This window comes from Rattus norvegicus, chromosome Y (assembly GCF_021556685.1).
Source record: "Rattus norvegicus strain SHRSP/BbbUtx chromosome Y, alternate assembly SHRSP_T2T, whole genome shotgun sequence".
In the NCBI taxonomy this organism is placed as follows: Eukaryota; Metazoa; Chordata; class Mammalia; order Rodentia; family Muridae; genus Rattus; species Rattus norvegicus.
In genome coordinates, this window is record NC_141555.1 from 50802493 (window position 1) to 50823242 (window position 20750).

A 20750-nucleotide genomic window follows, 5' to 3' on the forward strand; every position below is an offset into this window, starting at 1 on the left:
ACTCCCCAATTTCTCTGAATTACATGTCAAACAGTAACCACTTTCAAAGTATGTCTCCTGTGACACAGTGGAAAACTTTTTGTACTCCATCTGTCTAATTCTAGAGATTTCTCTCTGCTTCACTAGTGGTTTCATGTTCTGAATGGAGAAACTTGTTCAGGGGCTTGGCATGGGTAATAAAGATGTAGGAACATGGAGTGTTGGAGATTCTTCTAGAGAATATTATTATTCTGTATGTCACAGATTTTTTTCCTGTGACATACAGTTCAATTTTCTAGTTTTCTCTGTTTCCCAAAGTCTAGTATTTTCCCTACAGACCTTTTATTGAATGAATATTGTATTTGAATTTCTTATTGTAAATTCCTTGAAAAGCAACTGTAGGCAGCTGCGACGTGCCAGGACTCTAAGTTGGTGCTAGTTTCTGCCTTCCACCCTCCCAATGGTGAGCTCTCCTTTTAGTAAACTATTCCTTATTTGGCTATGCCACCTGGCCTGCCAGATTCTGCATTTTGAAAGCCTATCTGCATGACCCATTTGGCTTGCTAGGATTGGCCAGCACTATCTATTTAAGTTTGGTTTGGGGGTTCCCTGTGGTCAGAAAATTGTATCAACGTTCCTGAGTAAAACTCGTCGAAGAAGATCTTCACTATTCATGTCTTCCATGCTGGTCGTGGGTGGACACGGCAAGTGGTGACCCGTAAATGGACCATCTGATATCAGAACTTCTTGCAGTCGGGGCATCGCTGGAAATTTCCCAAGGTAAGGTGGGACCATAAGGACCGTGGGAAATAAGTGGTTATAAATTCTCAGGGTAGTTAAAAAGTAAGTTCTCGGTAGAAACAAACTGAAATTAGGAAGACGCTTGGTAAATTTAGTCACAGCAGCCTAGAAAGTTTTGATCCTGAGGACCTCACAGTCTCATCCAATTTTTCTGGCTCTTCAAGAGCTGTTTGAGCATAAGAAACTAAAAATAAAAAGGAGCACCATAGAGAGATTTTTGTGTGAATGCCATGTCTTTGCTCCCTGGTTCTCAGACTCTGGTAACCTTACTGTGGCAAGTTGGGAAAAAATAGGGAAAGACTTTGATTTTGCATTGGAACAGGGGACTCTAAGACCTGGGGTCCATCCAGTGTGGCATTTACTGCATAGTTGTCCTGAGGATCAAAAATGTTGTCAGGCAACTATAGAGAAGGGGAAAGCTGCCCATGAAATTCTTCAAGAGGAAAGTACAGAAAACCAGGGAAGTACAAAGGAGACAGACTCAGAAAAGACAGATATAGAGGAAGAAACAGACGAAACAGATTAAGAGGAAGAAAAGGAAAAAGTCTAAAATGGTGGACGAACTCCGTAGGAGGGTCCCCTCAGCTCCTCCTCCCTGCAAAGTTGTAGAGGGAGAAAATAAAGTTTCAGGTGCAGGGGGTCCTCCTGCGGTTAACAATGGCACTGTACATGTGCAGGGTTTTCACCCGGCATCAATTGGCTAGTAATATGCTAATGAGGGAGCAGCACAATGCTAATGAGGTAATTCCTGCTCCACCAATCCCTGAAGGACAATTAGCATAGCCTCTGCTGCTGTCTATATAAGGTGAGCACTCTTGCTGCTTGAGGTCCCACTGTCCCTGTTCAAGAGAGCTGTACAATAAAGGCTTGTTCGCAGAGGAATCCTGTTGCCATGGCTTCTTCTTGCGAGACATTGGGCATGCAACAAACAGGTAGTCCATTCTGCCCAGAAGTGTGGGAGCCAGTCCGCACAGAAGTGAATCTGGCCTATCCTGTTTATATGGATGCTAATCAACAAAGGTATCATGAGCCTTTAGACTTTAAGGTGATCAATGCCCTGAAGGAATCAGTAACACTTATGGCATTATGGCCTCATTTACCATAGCTTAGGTTGAGGTCTGACACAGATTTTGCATGACTCCTAGTGATTGGATTAAACTTACTAGGGCCTGTCTTAGACTGGGACAGTATTTGTATTGGAGAACTTGTCTTATTGATTTTCCCAATGAACACGCTGACTCTAACTTGGCAGCAGGGCGAGGGGCAGCCAGTCTGTCTGGGATAGAGATATGCTGCTGGGTCAGGGACGCTTTGCCAATGCTCAGACAGGGTATCCAGGACAGGTTTACCAGCAGATTAAGAAGTTGCAACAAAGGCATGGAAATCCTTACCTAATAAGGGAGAAGTGAGTGGAAACCTAATCAAGATCCTTCAACGACCTATGGAGCCATTCTCTGACTTTGTAGCCTGATTAGTGGAAGCAGCGGGGAGAGTCTTTGGCGACCCCGATACGGCTATGGCGTTGATTAAACAGTTGGCCTATGAACAGTGCACAAAGGAATGTCGAGCTGCTATCATTCCTTACAAGAATAAGGGACTTGAAGCTTGGATGAAGGTCTGTAGAGAAATAAGGGGACCTTTGTCTAATGCTGGACTTGTGGATGCTGTTATGCAGAAGACGCAGAGAAAAGGAGGAAGTTCAGGAGTGTGTGTTAAGTGTGATCAACAGGTGCACCTAAAAAGGCAATGTTGAGAAAGGAGAAGTCTATTCAGTACAGGAATTGGCCAACGCCCAAGGCAACAAGGTCTGTGCCACAAGTCCAAAAAGGGGAACCATTGGGCTCATGAGTGCCACTCGGTAAAAGACATCAATGGGCAGCCTCTTAGCTCGGGTTTTGGTGGAGCAGGTCCAAAAAATGGACAGCCGGTTCCAGGACCTACAAATATATGGGCCAGTGGAGAATCAGGACATATAACAGAGTCACGAGATATGGCCGTCCCTTCGCCATCCGAGAGGACAAGGTGAGCCACTAAGTGCTCCACAGGACTGGACCTCTGCTCCACCAGCAGACCTGTACTAAGGCCTTGAATGGGGGTCTAGTTGATAGAATCTGATTTTAAAGGATCATCTACATATTTAAAAGGACTACATGTCCATCCAGGAGTTATTTACCCAGATTAAACTGGGGTAGTCAAGATCATGGTAGAATCACTGAAAGGTATTGGTACCATTTCCCCTGGGGACAGAATACCCCAAATATTACTTTTGCCTAGACTTCATGAAAGATTTGTAGCCCACTCTAGAGGGAGAGGAGAGAATGGTTTCCGTTCCACAGTCCCCGACCTTACATTTTTAGCCTTGGGTTTAAACCAACGCCCAGTAATGGAGCTAAGGGTAGATGGTAAAAGGATCCTAGGAGTGTTGGATAAAGGGGCCGATAGAAGTATAATAGCTAAGAAAGATTGGCCCTCTGGAAGACCAGTACAGGCCTCATCTCAAACATTACAAGGTCTCCATTAGACAAAAGCTCCTGATATGAGGGCAAGACAACTGAGTTGGAGAGATCAGGAAGGGCATTCAGGAGTTATGCAACCCTATGGGTTGGATTTGCCCATTTCCCTTTGGGGGAGATATTTGCTGAAAGATATGGGTTTCAAATTGACCACTGAGTATTCTGAAACTTCACTAAAGATTATGAAACATATTGGCTATTTTCCTGGTATTGGAATAGGGAAACACCTGCAGGGTATGACTAACCCTATAACTGCCCAACAGAGAGAAAGGAATCAGGTCCTGGGTTTTCCATGGGGCCACTGAAGAAGGGTTCCCATTACCTGGAAAACAGAGGAGCCGGTTTGGGTTCCTCAGTGGCTGCATTCTTCTGAGAAGTTTGCTACAACTAAAGCTGGGTGCCAAGCTTATAAAACCATCAGTATTATCTTGGAATACCCCAATTTTTGTGTTTAAAAAGAAGTCAGGGAAATGGAGACTGTTGCATGATTTACGAGTTATTAATGAACAGATGCAAATCATGGGCCCCAGTGCAACTCGGGCTTCCTCTTTTATCCTCTCTGCCAGACTGTTGGCCTGTTGTAGTGATTGATATAAAAGATTGCTTTTTCTCCATACCTCTTTGTCCAAGAGATAGTGAAAGATTTGCTTTTACTGTTCCATCATGCAATCATGAAGAACTTGATCAACGACTACAATGGGTAGTTTTACCACAGGGTATGGCCAATAGCCCTTCTGTGTGTCAACTTTTTGTGGGCAATGCCATTGCCCCAATAAGACAGAAGTTTCCTTCACCCAATTTTACAGATGATATCCTTTTAACTGCAAAATATGAAGAGATTTTAGATTTAGTATATGGAAATTTAGTTAAATTGCTAGAAGGTAGGGGATTTGATTACTGCCCCAGAAAAGGTACAAAAGGGAAATTTTGTAAATTATTTAAGAACAAAACTAAGTCCTTATACCTTTATCCCCCAGAAGGTTGAATTGAGGAAAGATAACCTTAAGACTCTTAATGATTTTGAAAAATTACTCGGAGATATTAATTGGGTCAGATGTCATTTAAAATTACCAAATAATGAATTAAAACCATTGTATAATACTTTAGTTGTGGATTCGGCCTTGTAATCTCCAAGACAATTGACTGATGAAGCAAAGGAAGCTTTAGAGAAGGTTGAAAAAGGATTACAAGGCACAATTTTACATCGATGGAAGGAGGGTGCTATGCATTCTAGCCACCCACAGGCAGCACACAGTATTGTTGTGGCAAGATGGTCCTCTGCTTTGGGTTTATCCCAAGGCTTCTCCAGCTAGATCAGTAGAGTGTTACCATACAGCAGTTGCATGATTAGCCCTGAATGCGATCCAACAGTGCGTACAATAATTTGTTGTTTCCCCAACCTCAATCATTGTGCCCTATACAGGTCAGCAGATGAAGATCTTGTGTGGCACTGTGGATGATTGGGCTATATCATGCTGTGGATTCCATGGAGAGATAGATAATCATTATCCAAAACACTCTTTGCTATCCTTCTTTAAAGAACATCCCGTGATCTTTCAGTGTTCCTATATAGGGGGCGCCAAACATTTTTACAGATGGATCCAAAAATGGCTGTGGAGCTTATGTGATTAACCATCAAGAGACAATTTTGTGCCAATATCAACCCGGCTCTCCACAAATAATTGAATTCAAGATTGTGCAGGAAGTGTACAAAATTGTTCCTTTGCTTTAATTTTCTCTCTGATTCGTCATATATGTTAATGCAGTTAAGATATTAGAAGTGGCTGGCCCTATTAAAATTAGCAGCACGGTATGCCAGCTGCTGAGGGAACTTCAGGAATTGATCTGAGAAAGAGGTCACAAGTTTTTTGTCCAAAATATTAGAGCACATAAAGGTTTGCCTGCTCCTCTCAGTGAGTGAAATGATCTTGTGGATAGATGTACCCGAATGGAGTTCATATTCCTAAGCTCATCATTGGATGAAGCCCAACAGTTTCATAAACAATTTAATGTGCTTACTAAGACCTTAGAGCAGAAGTTTCACTTGTCTTGAGCAGATGCTTGACAGATAGTTTTAGGATGTCAACAGTTTATCACTTTTCACCATCCCCATAGTGTAGGGGTTAATCCTAGAGGACTTTTGCCCCTAAAGGTTTGGCAAATGGATGTAACTCACATATCTGGATTTGGGAGCCTAAAATACATTCATGTTTCTGTGGATACTTGTTGAGGTGTCATTCATGCTACCCCTACGAGTGGAGAAAATGGACCCAATGTTGTTGGACACTGCCTCTAAGCCTGGGCTGCTTGGGGAAACCCTCAACACTTAAAAACTGATCGTGGCCCAGCATAAACTGCCAAATCTTTCAAATCCTTTTATAAACAGATGAATGTGCCATGACCTGCCTTATAATCCCCAACATCAATGTGTTGTTGAGCAAGCACATCGTACCTTGAAGGAATGCATAATTAAACAAAAAAGGGGAATAGGCCATGGTAGAAGCCGCAAGGAACAGATATCCTTAGCCCCTTTTATTCTTAATTTTTTTTTTTTTAATTTTGAATGATGATGGCCTTTCTGCTGCTGACCGACATCAGTGTCGGGCGGGCACATTGAAAATTATGTGAAAGGGAAAGATGTGATCACTGGCTTATAGCATGGACCAGATCCCATGTTGGCATGGGCAAGAGGGTCTGTTTGTGTGTTTCCTCCGGATCTGCAAGATCCTTTGTAGGTCCCTGAAAGATTGACCAGGAGGTGCTACAAGAATGATGATCCTGCTGTTGCTGACACTCCTCGGTGTGACCCAAATGCTGGTTCAAACAGAGCCCTGGTGGGGGACACTACCGGTGTTCCCAAGACTCATGCCGATACGTCATGACTTTTAAGCCCACTCCTCTAATTTGGTTAAACAGTTGTCACGTTATCTTCAAGGCAATTGGGCAGGAGAATTCGACTCCTAAATGGATCAGCTACATGTAGCAATCCTGAAGATGAACTCCACACGTGCAGATGCTAGACTGGCTACAAGATTGTCATCTTGGATTGCTAATGCTATGAATCATCTGAGGGTATGGGTGGGTATGGAAACCCTAGCTGGACTCTTGCTGCTGGTCTCCCTAGTGTGCCTGTGGTTTCTATTTTAGAATGAGGTTTGTTCAGAGGTGGCACACAGTTTGCAGCCATTGAAGCAGGACAGTCCCCTCAAGCCTGTCTAAGGGTCATTCAGAAGACCTTGTTGTACCTCACGCCCGCGTATGTGTGAGTGACTGTGCACAGTGATGGGCAACCTACCTTCTATCTATGGCATGGAAACTTGTGGAAGATGAGTTGTCCTAAGACTGGTTTAATGAAGAGATGATCCTAAGACACGTGGTTGGGGGGGGGTCACCATGCTCAGTGGTTCCTTTGCCTGCTTGGTTAATTAAATAAAAGGGGGAACTATAGGCAGCGGTGTTTGGTCCGCCTCAAACATGGCACTGGTTTCCACCTTCCACCCTCCCAATGGTGCGCTCTCCTTGTAGTAAGCAGGTTCTTATTTGTCTATCCCTGCCTGGTCTGCTAGCTTCTGCATAGTGACAGCCTACCGGCATGGCCCACGTTGCTTGCTGGGATTGGCCAGCACTAGCTATTTAAGTGTGCTCCGGGGGTTCCCTAGTGTCTGAAAATTGTATCAAGGTTCCTGAGTAAAACTGCTTGAAGAAGATCTTCATTGGTCATGTCTTCCTTGTTAGTCGAGGTTGGGCATGATAAGGGACTTTGTAAATATTCCTCCATGTGTACTCAAAAATATTGTTTTCAAATTCCATTCTCTGCAATGATTTTGGTCACAAAGGGGACCCAGGTAATGAGTGAGTATAACATTGTAAATATGGTGTACCTATTTCAAATGATGAATTCCCAAATCCTTATTTTATAAAAAAATTACCAGACATCAGGAAAGCAAAGGACAACATGGACTAATGAATTTGTTTTCTTGTCCCATTTGATATCAGTACTACACTATTGAGCTTCCAGAATTCCTATGGCCAGACTTGAAGTTTTAGGATGTTTTAACATGATTCTATCTTAAGGCAAAACATAAGATACCAGATGATGGGCAGGGAGAAGGATGGCTTGAGGAACAGTTAAACATTTACTTAAATAGGTTTATAAAAACAGGAAGGAGTATTTTTGAAATGGTCATTTGTGAATTCTATGTTCTTGACATAGGTGGGCAGAATCCATGTTAACATTCCACTTAAACACTTAGGTGTTGGAGCCATATATATATATATATATATATATATATATATATATATATATATATATACATATATATATATATACATCAGTCAAAAAAACTAGATATGATTGACGAAAGTAAGAAGTGCATTCTTCCAAGAACCAGATATAAATATTTCTTGAGAGACACAGATATAGCATTTCAAATACATAAGTTAATGCTAGTAGTAAGCCAGTGAACTGAATATGGACCTCTTTTTGGTAAATTTTGAATAAAGATAGAGGAGCTGAGGGTGTTTTCAAACCCATACTAACAACAATACCAATGACCAGAGCTTTCTCGTACTAGCCCAACATACAAAAAAAGTACATGGACTGACCTATGGCTCCAAATGCATATGTGGCTGAGATGGCCTTTTTGGGCAACATTGGAAAGAGAGGCCTTGTCCTCCACAGTTTGTCTCCCAGTTCAAGGGAATTTCATGCAGCAGAAAGGCTGGTTAGAGAAGAAGGTAATGGAATGGGTAGGGATCTTATGGAAAGGAAATGGAGAAAGGAAATATTTTAAATGTATATGTAGAAACATCTACTTAAAGAAGAAAAATTGTTAAAATATAAAAAAAAATGAATGATATAAAAGAAAAGAAAGCTGCCAAGCAATCTCACATATTGACTCAGAAATCTGAAGTGGTAGTCAGGTTAATACTAGTATAAAGACTGAGATGATGAAGTCTCAACTAGAAGCAGTTCTCTCTCCCAGATATCAGTGTCAGACACAAAGTGCCCTATAGGTTTCCAAAGCATTGAGGAGTTTAACTTGAGTTAGGGACACAATACTTGTTTTTCCCTTCTTCCTTAGGACCTTTTCTTCTTGACAAAAACAGTACAGTCATGAGCTCTCAGGAAATCAACTGTGTCCTTCATAACACTTGGTTTTGGAATAAAGAAATAAATGATATAAACCCTCTGACATCCAGCAACCATAAGATCAGGGAAGTCCAGAAGCTTCTGACAGTCTCCCAACTCCTATTTCCCTTATGTGGAAGGCTCACATCAAGGCTATCTCTTCAGAGACCCCACTCAATTCCTACCAAGGACTCACTGAGCTTTCCAAAGGACCACATATTTCTTCCTTGTTTTTTATACCAAGACAGAAGGCCAGCTTCCTTCCCCCCATCCTATCTCATCATCCACTTTGTTATCACTCTCCAATTTTCTCTGAATTAGAGGCCAATTAGTAAACCCTAGAGGTACTGAAGGATATCTGAGAGACAGTTGCAGTCATGACAACAGTTATGACATCACAGAATAAGCCAGGGCTCTCCAGGTTACAAGAGAGTTTTCAGGGAGGGCCTAATGGTCATGTCACTGAGAAATGCCATGTCCTACATCCTGAACATCTTTCTTTACATTGACAAGATTCGAGGGTGCCCTTTCCTGGTGTGTCTCCTTTGACACGGAGGAAACCTTTATGTACTCCATCTATCTAAAGGAGAGACTTCTCTCTGCTTCACTAGTGGTTACATGTTCTGAATGCAGAAAGTTATTAAGGGGCATGGCATGGGTAAAAAAGTTTTAGGAAAATGGAGTGTAGGAGATTCTTCTAGATAATATTTTTATTCTATATATCATAGGTTCATTCTTGTGACATACAGTTCAATATTTGAGGGTTTCTCCGTTTCTCAAAGGTCAGCATTTACCTACAGACCTTGAATAGAATGAATATTGTATTTCAATTTCTTACTGTATATTGTTTGATAAGGGACTTTGTAAATATTCTTCAATGTGTACTCAAAAATTTTGTTGGCCAATTCCATTTTCTTCAATGAATTTGGTCACAAGTGACTCCAGCTATAGAGTGATTATAAAAGTGTAAATACTGTGAACCTACTACAAATGATAAACTCCCAAATCCTTATTTTATCAAAAAATTTCCAGACATCAGGAAAGCAAAGGACATTTTTCACTGTTGAATTCAGTTCTCTACTCCCATTTGATATCAGTACTAGACTACATAGCTTCCAGTTTTCCCATGGGCAGACTTGAGGGTTTAGGATGTTTCACCATGATTCTTTCTTCAGGCCAATCCTAAGATATTGGATGATGTGAAGGGAGAAACATGGCTTGAGGAACAGTAAATTATCTACTTCAATAGGTAAACACAAGAGGACTATTTGAAACTGTCATTTGTGAATTCTAGATTCTTGACATAGTTGGGCAGAACCCATGTTAACTTTCCCCTTAACCACATAGGTGTAGGAGCCACCAAAATCATAGCATATATATATATATATATATATATATATATATATATATATATATATATATAATCAGCCAACCTAACTAGATAAGATAGGTGAAGGTAAGAATTGCATTCTGCCAGGAATCGGAAAAAGATTTTTCCTGAGAGACAATGATACAGCATGTCAAATACAGAAGTGAATGCTAGTAAAAAACCAGTGAACTAAAAACGGACCTGCTCTTGGTAAACTTAAAAAAAGGATTAGAAGAGCTTAAGGTACTTTCAACCCCATAAGAACAACAATGCCAATGAACCAGGGCTTTCTCTTACTGTACGAATACACAAAGAAAGTACATGGACTGAGGAATGGCTCCAAATTCATATGTGGCAATGGATGTAATTTTTGATCAACATTGGAAAGAGAAGCCCTTGTCCTCCCTTGTACATCTTTCAGTTCAAGGGAATGTCATGCGGGAGAAAGGCTGGTTAGAGAAAAAGGAAATGGGAATGTGTAGGGATCTTATGCTCAGAAACTCAGAAAGGAAATAATATTTGAAATTTAAATATAGAAACATCCCGTTAAAAAAAACAATAAAATTTGCTAAAAATAAAAAAGAAAGATATAAAAGAAAGTAAAAGCTGTCAAGTAATCACACATATTGACTCGTAAATGTGAAGTGGTAGAGTAATACTAGTGGAAAGACTGAGATGATGAAGTCTCAACTAGAAGCACTTCTGTCACGTTAATATTAGTGGCAGACAAAAAAATCACTATTGATGTCCAAAGCATGTTGTTTACTTCGAGATAGCAACACAATATTTGTACTTCCCTTCTTCGTTAGTACCTTTCTTCTTGACAAAAACAGTAAAGGTCATGAGCTCTGGAAAACAATTGTGCTCTTCACAATACTTGGGTTTTGTAATAAAGAAATGAATGATATAAACTATTTGAATTTTAGGAACCATAAGAACAGGGAAGTTCAGATGCTTCTAAGAGACTTGCAGCTCATGATTCCCATATGTGGAAGGTTCAAAAAAGGCTATCTCTTTAGCGATCCCACACAAATCCTTCCTTGGACTCACTAAGCTTTCCAAGGACCACATATGCCTTTCTTTTTTTTAAAAAAAACAAGACAGAAAGCCAGCTTATTCCCCTTCTCATATCTCTTCATCTTCTTTTTTCTCACTCCCAAATAACTGTTTACTCTGAATTAGAGGCCAATTAGTAAACCCTAGAGGTAATGAAGGAACATCTGAAGATCAGTTGCAGTCACAGCAATACTTGTGACATCACAGAAGAAGCTTTGGCTCTCAAGGATACCAGAGATTTTTCATGAATGAATTAATGATGATGTCTCTAAGACCTGCCATGGCCTATCTGCTAAAGAGCTTTCCTTACATTGACTAGATTTGAGGGTGCCCTTTCCAGGTATGTCTTCTGTGACACAGTGGAAATGTTTACATACTCCATCTCTCTAAAGCTAGTGACTTCTCTTTGCTTCATTAGTGGTTACATGCTCTGAATGGACAAAGTTATTCAGGGTCTTGGCATGGGTCGATGAGATTTAGGAACAGGAGTGTAGAAGATTCTTCTAGATAATATTTTCATTCTCAGGTTCATTCCTGTGACACAGTTCAATTTTCTTCGTTTTCTATTTTCCCAAAGGCCAGTTATTCCCTACAGACCTTTAATTGAATGCATGTGTATTTCAATTTTTATTGTATATTCCTTGATAGGTGACTTCATACATATTCCTAAATGTGTACTGAAAATTCTTTTTTCCACTTCTATTTTCTTCAATGATTTTCGCAACAAAGGCACCCAGCTCTAGAGTGATTATAACACTGTAAATTGGGTGTACCTACTTCAAGTGGTAAACACCAAATTACTATTAAATCCTAACATTTCCACATATAAGTAAAGCATAAGACCACATGTAGTATAGAATTTGGTTCTCAGGTCTGTTTTGATCTCGGTTCTTCTGTTCCAGTGTCTCAGGGCTAGATTTGAGGTTTTTGGATGTTTTACCATGATTCTTTCTTGAGGCCAAACATAAGATAGAGAAGGATAGGAAGTGATAAGAATGGCTTCAGGACCAGGGAGACCTCATCTTCAATAGTTTCATAAGAACAGGAGGGAGTCTATTTGCCAATGCAATTTGTGGATTCTACATTCTTGACCTAGTTGCACTGAATCCATGTTAAAATTCCCCCTAACTTCATAACTGTTGGAGCCACCAAAAGTATATTCATATATATCATTATATATATGTATATGTATATATACATATATATCATTATAAATATATATCATATGTATATCACACACACACACACACAAACACACACACACACACACATATATATATATATATATATGGTGATCAGCCACCAAAACTAGATAAGATTTATGAAGCTAAGAAGTGCATTCTACCAGGAACTGGATATAGATATTTCCTGAGAGACACAGTTAGAGAATGTCTAATACAGAAGTGAATGTTAGTGGCAAACCAGTGAACTGAAAACGGACATCTTGTTGGTAGATTTTGAGACAGTATTACAATTGTTGAAGGTGCTGTTAACTACAAAAGAACAACATTCTCAATAACCCAGAGCTTTCTGGTACTAGACCAATATTCAAAGAATGAACATAGACAGAAATATGGCTCCAAATGCATATGTGGCAGAGGATTGCTTTTTTGGCACCAATGGAAGGAGAAGCCCTTGGTTCTACCTTGGTTTGTCTCCCAGTTTAAGGGAATGTCAATGGGCAGAATTATGGTTAGAGTAGAAGGGATTGTGAACAGGTTGTGATTTAATGGGCAGGAAACTGAGAAAGGAAATAATATTTTAAACGTAAATATAGACTCATCCAGTTTAAAATTCACTTAAATTGATAAAAAATTAAAAAAAAGAAAGAAATAAAACTAAAGAAAACTTCCAACTAATCACAGTTATTTACTCAGAAATCTAAATTGGTATTCAGAGTAATACTTGTAGTAAGACAAAGATGATGAAGTCTCAACTAGAAGCACTTCTTTCTCCGAGATATCCGTGTCAGACACAAAATGCACTATAGGTATCCAAAGCTTGGAGGAGTGTACTCTGACCTGAGGACCCAATACTTGTCTTTACCTCCTTCCTTAGGACCTTTTTCTTCTGGGCAAAAAAAAAAAAAGGCCATAGATCTCAGAAAAACAACTGTGCCCTCTCAAAATTTTGCTTTGTAATTAGGAAATGAATGATATAAAACCTTTGACATCCAGGAACCATAAGAACAGGGAAGTCCAGATGCTTCTGTGAAGCTTCCAGCTCTTGATTCCCATATGTGTAAGTCTCAGATCAAGTCTATCTCTTCAGCGATACCACTCCAACCCTTCCAAGGGCTCCCTGAACTTTTCAAAGTACCACTTATTTTTCCTGTTTTTTCATACAAAGACAGAAGGTCAGCTTCTTTCTCCCCATCTCTGATCTCTTTATCCTTTTTGTTCTCACTCCCAAATGGCTGTTTACTCTGAATTAGTGGCCAATTAGCAAACCGGAGAGTTACTGAGGGAATATGTGAGAGGCAGTTCCTGTCAGGACAGTAATTGTTACATCACAGAAGAAGCTAGGGCTCTACTAGTTACAAAAATTTGTCATGGACGTCCTATTTATGATGTCACTGAGAACGGCCATCTCCTACATGCTAAACAGCTTTCCTTACATTTACCAGATTCGAAGGTTTCCTTTCCAGGTATGTCTCCTGTGACACACTGGAAACCTTTATGTACTCAATCTCTCTTAAGGTAGAGACTTATCTCTGCTCCACTAATGGTCACATGCTCTGAATGGGGAAAGTTAGCCAGAGGCATGGCTTGGGTCTCTAAGATCTAGGAATATGGAGTGCAGGAGATTCTACTGGATAATAATTTTATTCCCAGTTCCATTCCTCTGGCCTATAGTTCAATTTCCTCAGATATCTCTCTTTTCTAAAGGCCAATATTTTCCCTACAGACCTTTAATTGAGTGAATATTTTATTACATTTTCTTATTGTACATTCCTTGATAGTGGACTTTATATATATTGCTGAATGTGTACTCCAATGTTCTATTATCCTATTCCATTTTTTTGCTCTGATTTTAGAAAAAAGGGGGCCCAGTTCTAAAGTGAATATAATAGTGTAAATATTCTGTATCTACTTAAATGATAAACTCCTAAATCCTTATTTTATCCAAAAATTACCTGACATTAGTAAAGGAAAGGACAACATAGACTATATAATGTGGTTCTGCAGTGGCATTAGATAGCAGTTCTCTAATATCTACCTTCCAGTGTTTCCATGGCCAGATTTGAGGGTTTTGGATGTTTTACCATGATTCTTTATTCAGTCCAAACATAAAGTTCATGACATGGGCTGGGAGAGGAGTGGCTTGAAGTCCAGTGAATCTTCTACTTCAGTAGGTTCATAAGAATAGGAAGGAGTCTATATGGCTTTGTCATTTGTGGATTCTAAAATCTTAACCTAGTAGTGCAGAATCCATGTTAAAAATCCACCAAACACCATAGCTGTACAAGGGACCAAATATATCCTCGTCATTCTGATTGGTGTGCTGTGGAAACTCAGGATTTTTTTCTTTATTTCCATTTACCTGATGGCAAAGGATGTTGATATTCCTCATTTGAGAATTCATTGTTTAGCTCTACAGACACAGAAACACACACACACACACACACGCACGCACACACACACACACACACACACACACACACACACACACACATTCAGCAACCAGATGTAGATAAGAGTGATGAAGCTAAGGAGTCTATGCTGCCAGTGAACTGAAAATTGACATCTTGTTGGTAGGGTTTGAAAAAGGATTAAAAGAGCTAAAGGTGCTTTCAACACCATAAGAACAACAATGCAAATGCAACAGAGATTTCTGGTAATAAACCAATATTCAAAGACTGTACATGGAAAGAACTATGGCTCCAACTGCATATGTTGCAAAGGATGGCCTTGGGGTCACCAATGGAAGGAGAAGTCATTGGGTTTGACTCCAAGTTCAAGGCAATGTCAGGGGGCAGTAAGGTGGGTTATAGAAGAAGGGGAGCAGAATTGTATAGGCTAATTATGGAAAAGAAACTGGGAAAGGAAATAACATTTGAAATTCAAATGTAGAAATATCCAGTTAAAAAAGCAATAAAATTTTATAAAAAATAAAATCAATGAAAGAAAGAAAAGAAATCTGCCAGCTAATCATACCTATTGACTCAGAAATCTAAAGAGTCACTGTCAGAGAATGGTATTCAGAGTAATACAAGTGGAAAGACTGAGATGATGAAGTCTCAACTAGAAGCTCTTCTCCTCCGGATATCAGTGTTATAAACAAGTTACACAATAGGAATCCAAAGCATGGAGGTGTTTACACTGCTAAGGAGACCATACTTTTCTTTCCTTTGTTTCTTTGAACCTTTTTCTTCAGAGCAAAAAGAGTAAAAGCCACGAGCTCTGAGAAGACCAAATGTGCCCTTCCCAACAACTGGCTTTTGTATTGAAGAAATTGATTACATAAACGCTCTGACTTCCAGGAACCATATCAAGCAGGGAAGTCCAGATGATTCTAAGAAGATCGCAGCACCTGATTCCCATGTGTGGAAGGCTCAGATAAAGGCTACTTCTTCTGCAATCCCACTCAATACGTACCCAAGACTCACTGAACTTTCCCATGGACCAGATTTGAGGGTGCCCTTTCCAAGAGTGTCTCCTGTGACATACTGGAAACCTTTACATATTATATATATTTAAAGCTAGAGACTTCTCTTTGCTTCATTAGTACTTACATGTTCGGAATAGAGAATGTTGGTCAGGGGCTTGGCATGGGTAAAAAAGATCTAGGAACATGGTGTGGAGGAGAATATTCTGGATAATAATTTCACTTCCACGTCCATTCCTGTGACATACAATTCAAGTTCCTAGGTTTTCTCTGTTTCCTAAAGTCCAATATTTTCCCTCCAGACGTTAAATTGAATGAATATTGTATTACATTTTCTTATTGTACATTCTTTGAAAAAGGACTTTATATATATTCCTGAATGTGTACTCAAAAATTCTGTTTTCTAATTATAAAATTATAATTATAAAAATAATTATAATTTTATATTTTTGTAATGATATTGGCAACTAAGTGGGCCCAGCTAAAGCGTGAATATAACAATATAAATATTGTATACCTACTTCTAATGATAATGTCCCAAATCCTTATTTTATACAAAAATTACCAGCCATCAATAAAGCAAAGGAGAACATAGACCCTAGAATACGGTTCTAAATTTCTTTTAGGCTTGAAAAATTTTGCCTAGAAAGTTTTGTAGTTGTATTTGTGTCTTTATCCCTCCACTGGTGTCCTTCCGGGCTACAGGAGTTGGCCTCTTAATGTTCCATATCACCAATGTAAGTCACAGCTTCGTTAAACCCCATTGATTCGTGCGTACTTTCATTATCCCGGACTCTTTCTCTTCCTGGAGATTTCCCCTACCTCCTCATCTCTAAAAGTTCAAGATATCCTTTCCTTCTCCTGACTATCGGGTCATATCTCCTCTCCCTTCCCACACAGGATCCATTTTCCTCTTCCTTCCATCTCCCATCTAGTTCCTTCCCTCAATCGGCCTCCTAGACAATTTTAAGCCCATTCTACATGAGACTCAATCATATGCACTTGGGGCATTCTTCTTGTGTATCTTCTTTGTATCTATGAGCTTAGTGGAGAATGTCCTGTAGTTTACGGATAATATCACTTATAATTGAGCATTTTCAAAAACCCTGCTGGATCATATTTTTATATTAGTATTCAACTTTGAAAATGATAATTTAATATGTGTGAATGTCTGGAGGAACAAATTTAAGTAAAAAAAAACTTAAAACATAGATCAAATCACAGATTTTAAAAGTTGACCTAATAATAAAATTGTCTACTATCATAAAGTTTGATTATATCACAGGCAATTTTTTAAGTGGTACAATAAATTTGGCAGACAAATGATGTTTTTAACAAATAATTATGGATATTTTGACTAAGATCAAATAAGATAAATATACTATTTCCATTTTGATATCACTTGCTGGCACTTTTCCTCAAACATGATGTATATAGCATTAAACATAATGGTATTAGATTTAAATTTTAATATTTATTTTAACCTAACCTATAAAGTAACAGGTTGTCTTATTTTATTCTTGTTGACATTCAACCTCATCCTCGCTTTTTCAGTTCTTTATTCCTTCCTGTCCTATGTCCCTCACCACTTATACTAGTCTCACTTCATTATTCTTACATCTACATCCATATCCCACATGTTCAATATCTTCCATGGCACACTGTTTAAAACCCAACTTTCTAATGTCTGCGACCTATATCAGTTAAATAAACTCAAACCATCCACAGCTTCACATAAATACAAGTATATTAAAAGGAGATTCTATGATCTATATGAGGAAGAACACGTGGTATTTGCCTTTCTGAGTCTTTGCTACCTTACTCGGTATATTTTCTAGTTACGTTTATTTTCCTGAAACCATGATAGTTTAGTTTTCCTAGGGCTTAATGAAATACCATTTCGTATATTGTCATATTCTTATGTATCTACATATCAATGAACATTCCTTACTATTCTCAATAAAACAACAGTAGATTTTTTTGTGAATAATGATGAGAAAGCTCAGATAGAGAAGTCAAGATTAATTACTGACAAACTAAGAAAAAAATTTTACAGATAAAAAATTGTGGTTATGTTAAGTAGATCAGTGTATGCTAAGGTTAATAAAGGTTGTGGTATATATAATGTTTTAATACTAATTAAAATTGTAGAATATTCATACTTTAGAGAATGTTTATAAAATTGTCCATCACTAAGTGATTTTCCACTAATAATTTAATTTTTTTATAAAATATTTTTGTTATATATATATACCTATTTGTTATATATATATATATATATATATATACCTATTTACCTTAAAAATAAAGAACATTAAGAAGATACTGTCATAAAATTCAATAATAACACCAAAGACCTGTTAAATTAATTAAAAACGGACTAGAAGTTATGGAAAACCTCTTCAGTTAAATTAAGAGAATTAGAAAAATGATAGCATTTTAATAGAAATGCACGTGTCAAACAATATACTATAAAATCCTGAAACTATACTAAGATGGTTACTATTCATTTCTATGTGCTAAGGATTCATCAATAAGCATGGTATATGAAGAGAAGGCATATATCAGAAAAATTTATTCATGTTTAACATACTAACTTTCTTCATAAAACTCCAGCGGACAATTCTCTTTTTTGTTGCTTAAAAAGTTTGTACAAAGCACGGCTTTTGATTATAACATAATATTTCAAAACTATCATTAAATATGCAAAGATCTTAACACAAAACCCAGTGTTTTCAGAGCAACCATACAAACTTAAGAAGAAAAGAAAACATTTTTAAGTACATAAATATGCGTAATGAAGTCCCCACCTTACCAGTAACAGACGGGTCAAATTTATTGATCTATATATTACCTAGAATACTCTATCCCAGTTCATTGTTCCTTAGCATATGTTTTTCCTCATCTTTCTCTGTTTCTTATCTTCTGAAAGCAGGTGGTATTTCTCATAAAATTAGTTCAAATCATAAAATCTTCACTCAACAAAAAGAAAGTGTTTACATTAGAGGAAAACCAATTAAAGGTTCTCATTCTTTATTGTGCAAAATTTTATATTTGATTTTGTATGCTTAATATGCTTCTACACCTTAGTGATGACCTTTCAAGATTGGCCTGAAATTCACCATTCTTAATTCACAATGTAAAAGCCCTTTAGCTAATCACAGAAAAGCCTTCAAAGTGTATTTACATAGGTTTATTTAATAAAAATTCAACTTATAGTTTAAGGGGAATAGTGATGTAAAGCACCTTTTCTTACATTTTCGGTGCCTTCAGATTATTTTATAGCTAAGTCATTTCATTAGAATGAAGAAAGAATTATTAACATCTTACTAAAATAAAATGAGAATTTTTTTCTCTGTATAATACGGAACTTATTCTTGAACATTTTTTTGACAGTGTTTCTTTTATATCCCTGGCAGTACCAGAAAACTCTCTCTCTCTCTCTCTCTCTCTCTCTCTCTCTCTCTCTCTCTCTCTCTCTCTCTCTCTCTCTCACCTTTTCTCTCTTTCTCTCTCTGTAGACCAAGCTGGCCTTGAACTTAGAGTTCTGCCTGCTTCTGCTTCCTAGTACTAAGATTAAAGGCCTGTGCAACCACACCACGTGCTTTTCTACATCTTTAACAAGCTCTTTTCTGATTATATTCCAAATCTTATGAAGTTAGTTCCCTAAAGTACCTAGAAGAAATCCAATACCAAAAATATATTTTGCATATCTAAGTCCCTCTTCCCAAGTTCCTCCTTGATCTAGTCTCCTAGCAAGCTCTCTGAAGGAACTGAAAACAATAAATGTTTGCTTTCATTACAGGAATAAAGAAAAGGACTGTTTACTGCACAATCTCATTATATCACAGAACAATTCTTCCAACACTACAAAGTGAAATCTCATAAAAAGATGGGTACCCGAAGCCACAGTTTATTACCTTCTATTTGGTTGTGCACACTGTGACCACCATTCATTTTAATCAGGTTTAACACAAAGGTAATCTCTGCCCCAAGAATCCATTTCTACTATATTGACATATGCAGCCATGTTCAGTTAAATTTAAGCATCAACCGCACCAAAGTAAGGATTTATAAAATATCCAACAGAAACATGGGAAGACATTCTACAAAAATAAATTCATACCGAATAAATAAACAAAAGGTCTTTTACTTTTTGTAACACAACATCTATCCATTTTTATTATATTAATTGGTTCTGTGTACATTCACAAGCAAAGAAAATTGTATTTAAGCCAGGACACAACTTGTGAGATTTAGTTCTCTCTATTATTTAGACTATGAAGACTAAACGTAGATATCAATGCTTAATAGAAAGCAATTTTAAATGTTGTGTCATTTAACTGTTTCTCAGATTTTTTTGTATAATTGAAAAAGTATAGCTAAATCTTGTTATTTAATATTTTTCCCACTCCATTTTATTATCTACTTTAACTCTGAGTAATAAGTCCAAATGGGATCTGATTACATATATTGGCCACATATGTATTTTTCTAAAACTTATAAGGCAAAGTTTTATATGCTAGAATGTACACTTTTGGGAGTGCTGGAATTTAGTTCATCCTTTTTCATTATTTTCTCTGAAAGACTGTTATTTACTAATTTGTTTTAAATTTTTAGAAGTATTTTGTGTGTGTGTGTGTATGTGTGTGTGTGAGTGTGCCTGTTTGAGTATACATACATACATATACATGTTCATTTGATAATTCAAATATAATAAGACCAGAGAAAGTAGCTTGAGTGATATTGATAATTTATGGACACAGTTAATTTTTGTATATGATGTATATATAACCTTGAAAATATTTTCTGAGTATTTTTCAAAAGCAATTTTTAAATATGTACACTAGATCACACATGCTAATTGCATTTTTTCTTTTTCCACACTAATTTTATCTCATTGATGTCTAGAAAGAAATACATGGATCCATGAATCATGTCTTAACTCCAACTGTAGGTAGAATCAATGATAGATCTTACTTTTACTCACCTTTAGTTCATAAATTATATATTTAATTTGCTCTATTTATATTAGAAACGTGTGCCATATATATATATATATATATATATATATATATTCATTGATAACTTCCTTCTGTCAACAAACATTAAGAATTAATTATTTATATGCATTATTACAAAATCTAAGAACATTTAGTTTCTTCCATAATCAGCTACCATAATGCATAAATATTAGAACCATTTCCTGACTGACGCTATTAACAAAAAGTACTTGATGTACCATTCCTATAAACATATTTTGATATTATCCATCAAAGTGTCTTCACGGAGA

The 20750-nt window shown here is 37.5% G+C and overlaps 1 long non-coding RNA gene across 1 annotated transcript in view; it reads left to right on the forward strand.

The window, feature by feature from the left end:
- Positions 1 to 11108: 11108 nt before the first annotated feature.
- Positions 11109 to 20750, forward strand: part of LOC134484393 (uncharacterized) — a 42578-nt gene continuing 32936 nt past the window's right edge. Inside the window, exon 1 of the long non-coding RNA XR_015647450.1 lies at positions 11109 to 11189. This is a non-coding gene — a long non-coding RNA (uncharacterized LOC134484393). The remainder of the gene's footprint in view (positions 11190 to 20750) is intronic.